Genomic DNA, 13726 nt, shown 5'->3' on the forward strand with positions numbered 1-13726 from the left:
GGATAAAGGCCAGGGTGATGGATACAGAGGTTAAAGCCCAGGGCGATGGATACAGAGGATAAAGGACAGGGCGATGGATACAGAGGACAAAGGCCAGGGCGATGGATACAGAGGACAAAGGCCAGGGCAATGGACACAGAGGATAAAGGACGGGATAATGGACACAGAGGATGAAGGGCAGGATGATGGACACAGAGGATAAAGGACAGGGCGATGGATACAGAGGATAAAGGCCAGGGCGATGGACACCGAGGATAAGAGCAGGGCAATGGACACCGAGGAGTGAGGTCAGGGCAATTGATACAGAGGATAAGGGACAGGGCAATGGATACAGAGGATAAAGGACAGAACAAGGGACACAGAGGATAAAGGACAGGGCAATGGATACAGAGGATAAAGGACAGGGCAATGGATACAGAGAATAAAGGACAGGACAATGGACACAGAGGATAAAGGACAGGACAATGGACACAGAGGATAAAGGACAATGCAATGGAAACAGAGGATAAAGGACAGGGCGATGGACACAGAGGATAAAGGACAATGCAATGGATACAGAGGATAAAGGACAGGGCGATGGACACAGAGGATAAAGGCGAGGGTGATGGATACAGAGGATAAAGGACAGGGCGATGGATACAGAGGACAAAGGCCAGGGCGATGGATACAGAGGATAAACGATGGGATGATGGACACAGAGGATAAAGGCCAATGCAATGGATACAGAGGATAAAGGACAGGGTGATGGACACAGAGGATAAAGGCCAGGGCGATGGATACAGAGGATAAAGCCAGGGCGATCGATACAAAGAACAGGGCGATGGACACAGAGAATAAAGGACAGGACAATGGACACAGAGGATAAAGGACAATGCAATGGATACAGAGGATAAAGGCCAGGGCGATCGATACAAAGGACAGGGCGATGGACACAGAGAATAAAGGACAGGACAATGGACACAGAGGATAAAGGACAATGCAATGGAAACAGAGGATAAAGGCCGGGGCAATGGACACAGAGGATAAAGGACAATGCAATGGATACAGAGGATAAAGGACAGGACAATGGACACAGAGGATAAAGGACAATGCAATAGATACAGAGGATAAAGGACAGGGCGATGGACACAGAGGATGAAGGCCAGGGTGATGGATACAGAGGTTAAAGCCCAGGGCGATGGATACAGAGGATAAAGGACAGGGCGATGGATACAGAGGACAAAGGCCAGGGCGATGGACACAGAGGATAAAGGGCAATGCAATGGACACCGAGGATAAGAGCAGGGCAATGGACACCGAGGATAAGAGCAGGGCAATTGATACAGAGGATAAGGGACAGGGCAATGGATACAGAGGATAAAGGACAGGACAATGGACACAGAGGATAAAGGACAGGACAATGGACACAGACTCTGTTGGATACGGTCGCTCCCTCCTGCCCTGCTCTTTCCTGAACGCTGGCTGGGTATCGTTAGCGCTGCTACAGTGCCTACATTGACTGAAGCATTATTTAACTGCGCCTCTGCTCGAAAGAATTTGCTGTATTTCGTTAGCGCTGTGAGAGTGCCTACATCGATTGAAGCATTATTTTACAGTGCCTTTGCTCGTTAGATATAGCGCTTTGTTTGTCTGCTTGACTGTTCTGCGCCCCGCTACTCACCACAGAATAATTAATTAACTATTTCTTCCCAACGCGGTCGGCTATTGCCTTTGGGCCGCCATTACCTGTGTTGTTGCTGTTGTGGCCGGAGCCCGCCCCCTACACAACGCACCCGCCTCCCAGCAGCTCCTCCCTCCCACTCAGAGGCAAGGCTTCCTCGTGCACATCGTGACACTGTGACCGTCCTGACTCTGTTGGATACGGTCGCTCCCTCCTGCCCTGCTCTTTCCTGAACACTGGCTGGGTATCGTTAGCGCTGCTACAGTGCCTACATTGACTGAAGCATTATTTTACTGCGCCTCTGCTCGATAGAATTTGCTGTATTTCGTTAGCGCTGTGAGAGTGCCTACATCGATTGAAGCATTATTTTACAGTGCCTTTGCTCGTTAGATATAGCGCTTTGTTTGTCTGCTTGACTGTTCTGCGCCCCGCTACTCGCCACAGAATAATTAATTAACTATTTCTCCCCAACCCGGTCGGCTATTGCCTTTGAGCCGCCATTACCTGTGTTGTTGTTGTTGTGGCCGGAGCCCGCCCCTACACCACGCACCCGCCTCCCAGCAGCTCCTCCCTCGCCCCTCCCCCTCCACCATCCATATATGACAGATGCATTTGCGTGCAGCGTTCACGCGCAGCGATCGCGCCCCAGCCGCGCCGAAGGTGCGCCAAAGGCAAGCCCGTCTACGCCCGTCCGAGCCTGGACCGCGCCCAGCGCCAGACCCCCTTGCCCCCGTACCACACACCCCACCGCATCTCATACGACGCCTCCACCCTCTCAGCCCTAAACCCCGGCCGACTCCCCAACTGCGTCCAAGCCGCACCCGGACACATCCATGGACCCTTCTCTTGCTACTCCTGCAAGTTCGACGGCACCAAGAACAACTTCTCATCCACGAACACAAAACAGATACCTGAATCCAACCACCTACAATGCATCCTGCTCAATACCCGCTCAGTCCACAGACACGCCATCGACCTCTGGAATCTACTAGACACCATCTCTCCAGATGTCGCCTTCCTAACAGAAACATGGATGAACGCCTCATCAGCCCCAGACATCACCATTGCCATCCCGGAAGGCTACAAGATCATCCGTAAGGACCGGACCGACCAAACAGGAGGAGGCATCGCCATCGTCCATAAGAAATCCATCCGCATCTCAACCAGCTCAGACGTCAATCTCGCCAACACTGAACACCTTCACTTTCAGATCCACATCGACCCCAACACAACACTCAGAGGCACCCTCCTCTACAGGCCACCAGGACCCCGCGCACAATTCAGTGAGGACATCATGGACTTCATCACTCCACACGCCCTCCCCTCCGAGGATTACATTCTTTTGGGAGACCTCAACTTTCACCTTGAAAATAACAACGACCACAACGCCACCACCCTTCTGGACAATCTCACCATCCTCGGACTCAAACAACTTGTCACTACCCCCACCCACATCGCAGGTCATACACTCGACCCTATCTTCACCTCCAGCAAACATGTCTCATTCAGCCACACCACAGTTCTCCTTTGGACGGACCACAGCTGCGTTCACTTTACCTACAACAAGACCACAACCAACAACCATCCCCAACCCACTCTGCGAAGCAACTGGAACAAAATCAACATCGACCAGATCTCCTCATCGCTTCTTCTAATCCCCCCTGCCCACTCCTCTAACCCCGACCAAGCAGCCATTAACCTCACTCAATGGCTATCCAACAGCGCCGACATCCTAGCACTGTTGAAAAAACGTCAAATCAAACCAGGCAGCAAGAAGGCCTCCTGGTGCAACGATGATCTTAAGAAATCTAAGAAACTCTGTCGCTCCCTTGAGAAGGCCTGGAAAAAAGACCCAAACACCAGCACCAAGGACGCCTTCAAAAACGCCACCCGCATACACCACCAACTGATCAGGAATGCCAAGAAAGCCGCTCTCAAGGACCGTCTAGATAGCAACGCCCACAACAGCAAGGAATTATTCAACATCGTCAAGGAATTTACCAACCCCTCATCCAACTCCAACGACATCACCCGCTCTCAAGCCCTCTGCGACTCCCTAGCCTCATTCTTCCACAACAAGATTGCAGACATCCACAACAGCTTCGACAACCGACCCAAAGACCAACCCACTCAACCCTCTGCAGGACCCCCACCCCCCTTGAACATCCTTAATAACAGGAACCCAATCTCCACTGAGGACACCATCCGCCTGATGAACTCCATCCACTCAGGATCCCCCACAGACCCATGCCCTCACCACATCTTTACCAAAGTAGACTCCATTATAGCACCGCACCTCCGAGACGTCATCAACTGCTCCCTCAACTCCGCTACCTTCCCGGAAAGTTGGAAACACGCCGAACTCAGCGCCCTTCTGAAAAAACCCACAGCTGACCCCACCAAACTCAAAAACTACCGCCCTATCTCGCTCCTTCCATTCCCGGCCAAAGTCATCGAGAAAGCTGTCAACAACCAGCTCGCCGTCTTCCTCGAAACCAACAAATCCCTCGACTCCTCACAGTCCGGCTTCCGAGCCAAACACAGCACTGAGACCGCCCTCATCGCAGCAACAGATGACATTCGAACTCTGCTAGACAACATAGACACAGTCGCCCTCATCCTCCTCGACCTCTTCGCAGCCTTCGACACAGTTTGTCATCGCACCCTGATACAACGCCTCAGAAACATCGGAATCCAGGGAAATGCACTGGAATGGATCACCTCGTTCCTCACCGGAAGGACCCAGAGAGTCCGCCTCCCACCATTCAAATCAGAAGCTACCGAAGTCATCTGCGGCGTGCCACAAGGATCCTCACTCAGCCCCACCCTCTTCAACGTATACATGAGCCCCCTTGCGGCCATCGCACGCCAACATAACCTCAACATCATCTCATACGCTGACGACACTCAACTGATCCTCTCACTCACCAAAGACCCTAACACCGCCAAAACCAACCTACACGAAGGAATGAAAGAAGTAGCCGAGTGGATGAAGTACAGCCGTCTTAAACTTAATTCTGACAAAACTGAAGTCCTTATCCTTGGCACCTCCCCCTCCACCTGGGATGACTCTTGTTGGCCAGAGGCCCTTGGAAAAGCACCCATCCCGACGGACCACGCACGGAACTTAGGCGTCATCCTGGACTCCTCTCTCTCTATGAACAGACAAGTCAACGCCGTCTCATCTTCTTGCTTCAATATTCTTCGCATGCTCAAAAAAACATTTCGCTGGATCCCCACCGAAACCAGAAAAACGGTCACCCGCGCACTGGTCACGAGCCACCTGGACTACGGAAACACCCTATACGCCGGTACCACCGCTAAACTCCAGAAAAAACTCCAACGCATCCAGAACGCCTCAGCCAGACTCATACTAGACATCCCGCATAAAGACCACATCTCTGGACACCTGAAAAACCTCCACTGGCTCCCCGTTAACAAGAGGATTACGTTCCGCCTCCTAACCCACGCACACAAAGCACTCTACGAACTTGGACCCGAATGTCTCAACTCACGACTTTCCTTCTACACCCCCTCCCGCCAGCTACGATCATCCAACCAAGCCCTTGCCACTGTACCTCGCATCAACAAAACCACCATGGGAGGCAGATCCTTCTCCTACCTGGCAACTTAAAACCTGGATATTCGACAAGTAATTCCCCACCCTTCCTCAAGCGCCTTGAGATCCTCTGGGTATGTAGCGCGCTATACAAATTACTTGACTTGACTTGCTAAAGGACAATGCAATGGAAACAGAGGATAAAGGACAGGGCGATGGACACAGAGGATAAAGGACAGGACAATGGACACAGAGGATAAAGGACAGGGTGATGGGCACAGAGGATAAAGGACAGGACAATGGACACAGAGGATAAAGGACAGGACAATGGACACAGAGGATAAAGGACAATGCAATGGATACAGAGGATAAAGGACAGGGCGATGGACACAGAGGATAAAGGTCAGGGCCATGGATACAGAGGTTAAAGGCCAGGGCGATGGATAAAGAGGACAAAGGCCAGGGCGATGGATACAGAGGACAAAGGCCAGGGCGATGGACACAGAGGATAAAGGACGGGATAATGGACACAGAGGATAAAGGGCAATGCAATGGATACAGAGGATAAAGGACAGGGCGATGGACACTGAGGATAAAGGCCAGGGCGATGGACACAGAGGATAAAGGACAGGACAATGGATACAGAGGATAAAGGACAGGGCGATGGATACCGAGGACAAAGGCCAGGGCGATGGACACAGAGGATAAAGGACGGGATAATGGACACAGAGGATAAAAGACAGGGCGATGGATACAGAGGATAAAGGACAGGACAATGGATACAGAGGATGAAGGACAGGACAATGGACACAGAGGACAAAGGCCAGGGCGATGGACACAGAGGATAAAGGACGGGATAATGGACACAGAGGATAAAGGGCAATGCAATGGATACAGAGGATAAAGGACAGGGCGATGGACACTGAGGAGAAAGGCCAGGGCGATGGATACAGAGGATAAAGGCAGGGCGATCGATACAAAGGACAGGGCGATGGACACAGAGAATAAAGGACAGGACAATGGATACAGAGAATAAAGGACAGGACAATGGACACAGAGGATAAAGGACAATGCAATGGATACAAAGGATAAAGGACAGGACAATGGACACAGAGGATAAAGGTCAGGGCGATGGATACAGAGGTTAAAGGCCAGGGCGATGGATACAGAGGATAAAGGCCAGGGCGATGGATACAGAGGATAAAGGACAGGGCAATGGACACGGAGGATTGAGGTCAGGGCAATTGATACAGAGGATAAAGGCGAGGGTGATGGATACAGAGGATCGAGGCCAGGACGATGGACACCGAGGACTGAGACCAGGGCAATGGACACAGAGGAAAGAGGTCAGGGCAGAGGATAAAGGTCAGGGCGATGGACACAGAGGATAAAGGTCAGGGCGATGGACACAGAGGATAAAGGTCAGGGCGATGGACACAGAGAATAAAGGTCAGGGCGGTGGACACAGAGGATAGAGACCAGGGCAATGGACCCCTAGGATAGAGCTGAGGGCCACGGATGCTGCCTCAGCAGACACAGCCATGAAAGTGTTGCAGGCGGCGCCTCTCGTCGCCAGCAGCAGCGTCTCCGTAAGTGCTGAAAGTGCTGAGTCTGCGCCCCCAGACTGTGCACCCCCACACATGGAACCACGCGACGGGTGACGCGTTCACGTTACTTCGTAATTGCTTCTTTGCATAAACGTGTCTGTATTTGCAAATGGCGCCAGAGAAATTAATTTTCATTTATAAACATTGTTATTTTCAGCTCGGAGCCATCTGAATTAGAATAAACACGGCGCGCGCTGCCCAGATGTCACCATCGAGTTATTGTGTCTCCAGATGGCGCGGTAAAGACAAAATGAGGCAATCACGGGGCGAACAGCTTTCTGCAGCGTTGAGACGAGTATAAATAGCCCATTCGGTGCCGAGAACCTCGGGGTGCAGGGAGGGGGTAGGGGGGCGATCGCTACGCGGGGCCCTAGCGCCCCGACCCCCCCAAGAGTGGAAGCCTATGTGGGGGCGGGGGGGCGAGCGCTGCGCGGGGTCCTAGAGCCCCGACCCCCCCAAGAGTGGAAGCCAATGTGGGGGCGGGGGGTCCTTGGCTTGAAACACGGAGAGCAAACTCATGCGTTTAAAGCTCATTTCAACGAAGTGCGTCAAATCTGAACTTTTAAAGGGGATTCCGCAGCGGCACTTTAGAGCCAGTCAAGTCCCCGGGGAGGTGTGAACTTTTCTAGTGATGCAGTAAATATAAGTTCGGGGCCTGTGACAGGAGGAGGCCTGGAGGAGAGAAGGAAACTGCAGGAGCCGGTGAGAGGAATCAGAAGTGATGCAAGCATAGAGCGAGAAGCACCCAGGGGGTCCTTCAGAGTTTGACAGCTGCCCGGTCTCTACCAGAAAAGTGGGGGATGCCCCCTCCCGGCCCACCAGGGCGCACCTCTGCTCAGTGCCCCCCTCACCCCACCCCAAGGACCTTGTGGAAGGAGGAGGATGAAATGGCGTCGATTTGGTGGTTCAGTGAGAGCGAGGAGTCCAGGATGACACAGAGGTTGGTTGAGTGGTCCATGGGTGTGGAGGGGTGCCAGGCAATGGGGGCCACCAGGAGACATCCCAGGCGGAGAGCTCGGATACCAGAATGAGTACTTTGATCTTATCTGAGTTGAGCTTGAGGCAGCTGTCTTACAACCAGGTGGTGACTGTCCATTGTGGAAGTTGCTCTTGGCTGCTGTGGGGTCATCTGTGAGGGAGAGAATCAGATGGGTGTTGCCACCGTAGAAGACAATGTTGAGTCCATGGCTTCTGATGATGCTTCAAGCGAGGCCGTGTAGATGTTGAGGATGGTAGGGCTCAGGGAGGGTCCCTGAGGCACTCCGCAGCTGATCTCTGTGGGTTCTGTGTAGAACAGGAGGAGTCTGACTCTCTGTGTCCACCATTCAGAAAGGAGCCGATCCATTCTCGGGCTTTGTCGTGGTGCTAGCGTCAAGGAGTCATGCGCACAGGGTGTGATGGCAGATGGTGTTGAAGGTGGCTGAGAGGTCCAGGAGGATGAGAGCTGCAGTACTACCTTGGTCATGGATGGGCTGGATGTCGTCTGTAGTGGTGAGGAGAGCGGTCTTGGTGCTGTGGTTGCTTCACAAGCCAGATGGGGAGAGGTCCAGGTTATGATTAATTTTAACGAACTCAGAGAGTTAAGCATTGATGGACTTGAAAATGAATTTGAATTTAAAAATATTTGTATAGCGCACGTTTACCTAGCGGTTTCATGGCGCTGCGGGGTCAATTCAACTTCAAGAGCGGGGACAGAGTTGGATTAAGATGAAAAGGCCTGTGCGAACAGAAAAGTTTTCAGTCTCCCACGAAACTCCATGTAAGATGCTGATGTTCGAGTGGGAAGGGGTTAGGAGTTCCAAAAGGACGGGGCAAGGACAGAAAACTTGCAGCCTCCTGTCCTACTTTTCTTAAATCGAGGTACCACTAAGAGAGATAGGGAAGAAGAGCGCAGTTGCCTACTAGGAATGTAATGGTGAATGTTAGCTTTGATAAAGGCTGGAGCTGTCCCGGCAGGAGCCTGGAAAGTCAGGCATCCAAGCTTGAACAGGGCTCTTTCTTTTATAGGGACCCAATGTAAGGAACAGAGGGACGGAGTGATATGCTGGGATCTAGGTAAACTAAGAACCAAGCGGGCAGCTTGGTTCTGCACCAGCTGGAGCCGGCGAAGTGCATAACTGGGAATGCCATTGTACAGTGCGTTACCATAGTCAAGGCGAGAGAGAACCATCGCCATGACAATAAGTTTAAGGGCTGAGGAAGAGAAAAAGCGTGAAACCTTGCGAATAGTGTGCAACGCAAAAAAACAAGAAGAAACCACCGTGCTAACGTGCGAGTGAAGAGTGAGGTGTTGATTAAGATTGATCCCCAAAGTTTTAACAGAAGAAGAGGGAAGAGGAGGGGGACCATTCGAGGAAGGCCAAAAGGCCGAAGACCAAGGATTAAGTTTACCTCCAGTCAGGACAAGCTCAGTCTTATCAGGGTTGAGTTTCAGATGGTTAGAATTCATCCAATCCCTGATAAAAACCATCACTGATTGGAAGTTATGAATGGAATAGGGTGAGTTTGACAAAGTAAAAATAAGCTGGAGGTCATCAGCGTAATTAAACACTGTGACCTCCATCCGCTGTGAAGCAAAAATGAGTGGAAAGATATACAAGTTGAAGAGAAGAGGGGAAAGAGAAGAGCCCTGGGGGACACCACATTGTACTTTATGAGCCATTGAGGAAAAGTCTGCCAGATGGACGGCTTGGGTGTGATCACTAAGAAATGAGGTTACCCAAGCCAGGGTGGAACCCCCGATGCCTGCCGCCTCGACACGGGAAAGAAGGATGGTATGATCAACCGTGTCGAAGGCGGCAGACAAATCGAGGAGAATCAATGCTTGTGGGAGATTGGAATTGAGCCCCTCTCTAAGTGTGTCCATAACGGACACCACCACCTTCTCGATGGAATGGAGGGGGCGGAAACCTGCTTGGGAAGGGGCAAGGAACCCACTGGACTCAATAAAGGAACTAAGAGTAATGGTGATATGCCGCTCCAAAACCTTTGCCAGGTAGGGGAGGAGAGAAATAGGACGATAGTTTTCCAATACTGTAGGGTCAGCACCAGGCTTTTTAAAATGGGAACAATCGTAGCTGACTTGTGAGGAGAAGGGACAGTTCCTGTTTTAAGGGACTCGTTAAGAAAGGTAAGGGAAGAGAGGAGCCAAGATGGCGACCTGAACGGACGTGCCGATTCCCGGCTCCGCGAGCCTGCACATCCAGCACCGACATCCTGCCTTCTATCCTGACTTTTGACCGCAGCGGAGCGATGCTGTGACCGCGCTGAATCTACCCGTGATCTTCCGAGGTCCCTGCGTGCCGTATTGCGAGAGTTGTCGTCGTGCTGACTGGACGACCGCCGAAGCCTTGGCTCTGGGACCCGTTTACCTCCTCTCCGACGGCAGTCGCTGGCCCGGCAACAGCCTGCTGAACCCGATGTGCGATCATCCACGCCGCCGTTACAGGGGGAGTCTGATGGAACTTTGAACACCCGAGTGCCTCGCTCCATGCGAGGGACTCGACGTGCAGACGCTTCCCCGCTGTTGATAACTCCCCTGGGTGGCATTGCGACTATTCGAAGCCGCTCCATCTTGTGGGTCACCCCTGTGATTGCCTTTACCTTTTGGCGGAGCGGCAATGGCATCCCCCGTGCGGCGCTCCAAGGCCGTGTGCTGTGCCTGCGACGGCGACCCGGATTGCGGTCACTCGATACCGCGCCCGCTCCCTTCTCCATGTACGCATCCCAGGGAAGACGTAATGGCGGCTGCCTGCCCCGAGATGGCGAGGGCTATCCTGCGCTACAACTATGCCACCCGGCCCACTGGCGAACTGGAGGCTACACTTAGTAAGCCATCCCCTACTGTGGAGCTGGAGTGCCTGCAATCGAAGCCGACGTACAGGACCGTTCTGGCTGCACTTGTTGAGCTCCGCCGTGACTGGCGTGCCCTCTTTGGTGAGCTGGGTGAGCGACTCGACGATGTCCTTCTCTCGGGTCGGGGGAGACCGACCAACTATCAGGACTGTATTGGCTTGCCCCTGCCAGTCTCTGTGGGGGACACCAGGATGCGGAGCGCGTGCGGGGAAGTGTTGCCTTTCCCTATTCGCCGTGATGCTTTTGAACGGCCGTCCAACAGCTTCAGTGGCGCTACAATGTTTCCCCTTTTGTCGGGATCTGAGACTTTGTCTACGGAGAGGTTAGTGCTTCAAACTTTGCCTTTGCTGACATCGGTCCCCTTTGAATCTGCAGCCTCGCAAGAATTTTTTTCCAGGCGGTGGATTGGATATCGTTTTATGTGTTTTGGGGTGATTATCCTGTGTGCCTGCAGCTTGGCAAGTGACTGGAGGCGCCCATTTTGTCTCTGCCTCCCTCTTCTTCACCGGTGGTGGCCATTTTGTCCTCCTGCTTTGTTTGGATCGGACCTCCCCCGGAGGCCATGTTTGCAGAGACGGTCAAGATCTGGCCAGGGCTGAGGGGATCTTTATCAGTGCTCTTTATAAACTGGCTGGCGGGGACTCGACTCGGACTGTTTTTCTGATATATTCATTGGAACTGTATGTGCCTGATGTGCCAAATTGCCTGAGTCGTACTGGTTCTCTCTCCTCTTGCTTATGTTCCCCTGGACTGCCTACTTTTGCGCACACTTTATCTAATTGGCTGGCGGAGACCTGAACTGGGACGCTTTCCTGGAACCTTTGTATGCGCTATTTGCAATGGTCTTTATCCATTTCAGGCTGCAATTGATGTGTCCGATTTTTTGGTCCTACTTAACGGGGTGGATGTTTTTGCGGGCTGGGGGTCCGGGGGTAAGTGTTGCTGTTGGTGGTCTCGGACTTTGTGTCTGATCGGCTGGCGGGGACCCGGATTGGACCGCTATTTCGGAATACTTAGGGGCTCTATTTGTGATATCCCTCCCCACTTGCGGTTACAATTGCTGTGTTCTTTTTGACCTTGTGGATGGGGTGGAGGTTTTGTGCGGGCAGTGGAGTCTGGGATTCAGTGAATATGGCCCTCCTCCGGGGTTAGGTGTTTCGTGGGAGTTTTAGATTAGGTTACTCTTTTCTTGCTCCCTAGATCTTAGGTGTTATGGTTCTTTTCTTTTTTCTTTCTCTCTCTTTCTTATTCTATATTTCGGGTTTATTGGGCGACATACACACTGCTGGGGGGGGGTAGGCCGTAGCCTCTGCATGCGTGTAGGGTGGGGGTTGGGGGATGGGTTTTTAGTTTTCTTTTCTGTTCCTATGGTGCCTTGGTTTTCTCCTTTATTTTATTTCTCCTTTTCTTCTCTACCTTGGGTCCGTGTCGGTGTTGCTGGTGGGCGGGTGGCGGTGGACAATTGTTAGGATGTTGGCTCTGATACCCTTGCTGCACATTTTATGGGCCGCCATGCCGCCTGGGGGGACTTGACATTTAAGTTGTTGGACTGTGTGTGACTCTGTCGCTACTGTTATATCACGCCTACATGGACCCTGCTTTCTTAGCTTATAGTTTCTATTTTCAATTTAAACGGAACAGTTGGACTTTAATAGCTACTACAGAAAACTTTTAAAATTAACCTTCAATGTTTCTGAGGCGGGATAGCACGTGATTTACAGTGTAACTGCTGAATGCTCGCTTATTGATACTGATGTGCTATTGCGTCACCGTATTGCATGCCCTAGTGCTTAAACAATGTTTCGTGGCCGGCCTGAGGGTTGTGGGACCGTATTTGTACTTTTATGGATGCACAAATAAAGGTTTTCAAAAACTAAAAAAAAAAAAAAAAGAAAGGTAAGGGAAGGGAGAGGACAACTCCGGAAGATGTCGCACATAATGTAAGCCGGGCAGACATCAACAGGTGAGCCAGATTTAACACTAGGGAGAATGGAAAGAAAAGTCTCCTCAGATAGCAAGGTTAATTGGTCAAAGTGACAAGAGTTATTCGGCGGGACAATGTCAGAGAATGATGTAGAGGGGGAAGGGATGTTGGACTTAAAATTTAATTTTACTGATGCAGAAACATTCAGGGAATCACACAGCTTTTGGGAGGGAACTGGTTTGGCAGTTGTTCTGTCCGAGGAGGCCAATTCAAACACTGTGGCAAAGATTTCCCTCGGTTTGTTCTCCACCTGGAGAATCTTGCCTGAGAAGTAAGATGTTTTTGCCTTAAGAATAGCTTTCTTGTACTCCACCTGGATAGAGTTATACAGAATTTTTGAGGTCTCACTATAGGTGCGTCTCCAGGCGCGCTCTGCTTGGCGAGCCGCCAGTTTTTTCTCTTTGAGCTCCTGGTTAAACCACTTGTTCGCATGGTGAGTGTGCTTCACCTGAACACGCCTAAGGGGGGCCACCTGATCACTTCTCAATGACTTTGGTTGGAAAAGGGAGCAGAGAGATTGGTCTGTCATTCTTAAGGTCCGTCAGATCGGCAGAGGGTTTCTTCAGCAGAGGGTTCTTCTCTGCATGTTCCCAGTCTTCAGGGAAGGCAGTGAACTCATTGGAGCAATTTATGATGTGGTAGACTTAAGGGGCGATGGAAGGGGATCTGGTGAGGGTAGAGTTCCTAGGAGGCTCCGGAGTGGATGCTCTTCATGATCCTGAGGGTGTCGTCAGAGGCGAGGGTGGTCCAGTTGGGCTGGCTCTACTAGGGTCTGGAGCCATTGGGTGTACTGGTTGTGGGTGGGGTGGGTCTTGGGTTGTGTAGCTGTTGTAGATCTCCTTGATCTTGCAGTGGATGGAGGTGTCAAGGTTGTCACAGAGTTCTTGAGAGGGGGGAATGTCTGCTGTCTCTGTGCTGGGTTTGGCAAATTCTTTGACCATGGTGAAGAGTTCTTTGATGTTGCGTTCGTTGGCATTTATGCATTCTTAAGTGGCTGCTTTCTTTGTTGTTGATGAGGTGGTGGTGTGCAGTGGTTTTCAAGACTGTCTGTTCTGCCAAGC

The sequence above is a fragment of the Lissotriton vulgaris genome, chromosome 11 (assembly GCF_964263255.1).
Source record: "Lissotriton vulgaris chromosome 11, aLisVul1.2, whole genome shotgun sequence".
NCBI lineage: Eukaryota > Metazoa > Chordata > Amphibia > Caudata > Salamandridae > Lissotriton > Lissotriton vulgaris.